The sequence below is a fragment of the Silene latifolia genome, chromosome 4 (assembly GCF_048544455.1).
Source record: "Silene latifolia isolate original U9 population chromosome 4, ASM4854445v1, whole genome shotgun sequence".
Classification (NCBI taxonomy): Eukaryota; Viridiplantae; Streptophyta; class Magnoliopsida; order Caryophyllales; family Caryophyllaceae; genus Silene; species Silene latifolia.
The window spans coordinates 31,382,254-31,385,494 of record NC_133529.1 but is presented as its reverse complement, the minus strand read 5'-3'; the positions used below and the strand labels follow the sequence as shown (position 1 = coordinate 31,385,494).

General features: G+C 37.1%; 1 non-coding gene across 1 annotated transcript; it reads right to left on the bottom strand.

Annotated features, from left to right (window-relative positions):
• Positions 1 to 2,094: 2,094 nt before the first annotated feature.
• On the bottom strand, positions 2,095 to 2,201 carry LOC141654606 (small nucleolar RNA R71). The gene has a single exon (XR_012548162.1). It is a non-coding gene; the product is annotated as a small nucleolar RNA R71 (small nucleolar RNA).
• Positions 2,202 to 3,241: the final 1,040 nt, after the last annotated feature.

Sequence of the window (3,241 nt, the reverse complement as noted above, 5' to 3'; positions counted from 1 at the left end):
TCAAATTCTTCTCCTTTCTTCAAGTTGCTCGCTGCCGGGACCCTAGCTGGCGGCCGGTTGACCGGCATGCCATCCCTTGCTTCGTGTTTCGGCTGTTTTGTCAATTGTGTGGATGGGTTTTTGTTTTGATGTAATTATGTCGATTAGTAAGATTATTATTATTATTATTATTATTATTATTATTATTATTATTATTATTATTATTATTATTATTATTATTATTATTATTAGTTGTATTAGTAGTAGTATTAGACTAGTATAAAAGACTATGAGACATTAGCCCTTTGGAGACTACCTTAGCTTATTCTACTCTCACACAATTAGATTAGTCTCTCTATTATTGTAACAAGAACCCTAATATTTCTCTCTTTAATTTCCTTTAATCAAAGTTGTAATCTTTCTTCACAATTAATTTAATTACTCTTTAGTTTATTCAAAATCTACAATTCTCATTAGTTTACATTTAGATTAGTGGGTTGTAATTTGAAGGAAGAAGAGATTCATCCTCCTTATTTCATCAAAGTTTGTTCCTTTTATTACTATTGGTATAATCATTCTCCTAATTTCATTTTCCTTCATTTATTTACATGTTGATTGTAGTTTAATCATGTTGATTGTAGTTTAATCACTTGCCTTTATATTATGATTGTTCTTCCTATTTTCATGTTAAAGTTCCCATCTTTTGTTCTCAATTTCATTACCATGTTTGAGTAGTGTATTGATTGGGTAGAGGGTAATCTTGTGTGGTTAATTTGGGTAGAATGTTGGCTTGAACAAGCAAGTACTACATGGGTAATTTTTCTTCTAATTGTTATGCATACAAAGTGTTTGTGGAGATGTCTCAATGAGAATTCGAGTCAATTTCACTATTTTATAACTTGTTGGGTGAGAGCTTGACTTGTAAATAGATAATTCATGACGATTAGTGGGTTATGGTTAATTAGAGCGAGAGTTCAATTATGCTAAGCCCTGGGTTAGTCTCACATCTAGGGGTGGGGATTTGCCTTTGAATTTACCTTATTTACTTGTTTATTTGTGCCTTTACTTGACCTTTCTCCACATGAGTGAAACCGACCACCCTTGCTTCCTTAATTAGCATCTTAATCAATTTTTCATTTACTTGTTCTTAGTTGTAGTCTTATTAATTAGTTTATCAACCATCTAATTGCATTTGCTAGAACTAAACTAGGAAACAAACGATCAATTTAAGAACCATAATCCCGTCTCTGTGGATCGACCCCCTTACCCTACTACATTCGTTAGTTTGGTATTGAGATTATAAATATTGTTTGCATATCGAGGAGTACGACGAACCTCGGTATCAAAATGGCGTCGTTGTCGGGGACGGCGATATTGGATTAGATTTATTGTTTGTTTCTAAGCTTAGTTTTTTATTTGTTTGTTTTTCCATCCTTGTCCTAGTGCATTCTTTGCATTAGGACCATTTGATCTCTTTTTGAGTGTATGTATAGGTGCAATACCGGTTCTCTTTTTGAGTGTATGTATAGGTGCAACACCGGTTTTTAGATCGAGAGATTGAGAAGTCTTTGCGGGTAAGAAGATGGTTAGCACTATCGGCTCTAAGGAGATCTCCACCCTTCAACCAAACCATTCACCAAACCACTCTCCAAATCACTCTCCAAATCACTCACCCACCCATTCACAACATTCAAACTTACCTAGCCTACCAAATACACCAAGAACCAACTTCGTTGACAAAGAGATAACGGACCAACCAATGGGTTACTACCATAGACTGGATCATAATCGGACTTACTCGGCAATTAATTATGGAGTTCTTGCTCCTAATACTTTTGAGCTCCGTCATCATACAATCTCCTTTATTCAACAAGATATTTTTCATGGCTTGAAGAGTGAAGATGCTTATGAACATCTTGTCTTATTCAAAGAAAAAGCGGGTATGATCAAGTATGATGGCATCACGGAAGAGCAAATTCTCCTTGTGCTCTTTCCTCTTTCCTTAAAAGACAATGCTAGAAAATGGTTGAATTCACATGAACCGGTACTTTCACTACTTGGGAAAGCTTGTCAAGGGCTTTTATCAACAAATTTTACCCTCCTTCAAAAACCGCTAGAATAAGACGTGCAATCCAAACCTTCAAGCAACATAATCTTGAAACTTTGAGTGAAACATGGGAAAGATTTAGAGACCTTCTTACCTCTTGCCCACATCACGGAATCCCCAAGTGGATGACAACCCAAATATTCTTCAAAACCCTTGAGCAAAGGTTTAGGATATGATTGTGGCGGCCTCCGGTGGCAACTTTGTCAATATGAAAAATGCCCAAATCACTGAGATGATCCAAAACAATTACGACATGGAAATTAGCTATGGAGGTAGAGAAGGTGACTATAGAAGAGAAAGTGAACACAAGAGTGAAGGCCTTCAAAGCTAGAATTGTAATACAAGGCCGAGTTGGATGAATTGTCAAAGGAATTTGATAGCTTTTTGATAGAGAGGAAGCATGAAAATGCTTACATTAAGAAAGACCAAGTCATTCCAAGGTCTACTATGTTGAAGAGCCTAGATCACCACCAAGGACCTACTCTCAACCAAGTCCTCCTCCTAGAAACTATCAACAATATGCTCCTACTTGTGAGAATTGTGGTGGTATTGGGCATTCTTATGACACTTGCTCATCATTTCCACACCAAAATTTCCAATAACAAATTCCATATCCACCTTCACAAGAACAATTTCAACAACCTTACCAACCTACACTCATTGAACCTCCAAATGCCAACTCTCTCGTTGAGAGAATATCGAAAGAAATGGATGCTAGAGTGCAATGAAGAGAACCCCAATATGATCAACAATTCAAGGATTTGAGAACCGTTCTCACCAATGTCCAAGATCATCAAAGGACATTTGATTCTCACATAACCAATCAATCGACTTCTAACACTCAAAGAAGCCCGCATTCTTTACCAACTCAAGGGCTTAACCCTAAAGATGGACTACCACTTCATCAATAATTCCACTTTTTAATACTACAGGTTTCGGATCTTAAGGGACTCGGTCGAGTAGGGCTTACTCGGCCAAGTATGTGCTCTGGTGTCGTGAGTTTGGGTTCTGGAGTATCAGCACTCGACCGAGCATGTTGGTACTCAGTTGAGTACGTCAGGTACTCGGCCGAATGCCCGGTCTGTTATGGGTTTTTCCGCGGTTTTGATTAAAATGATTAGAGATTATATATAAGTCGTTTGTCGGTTTTTAAAA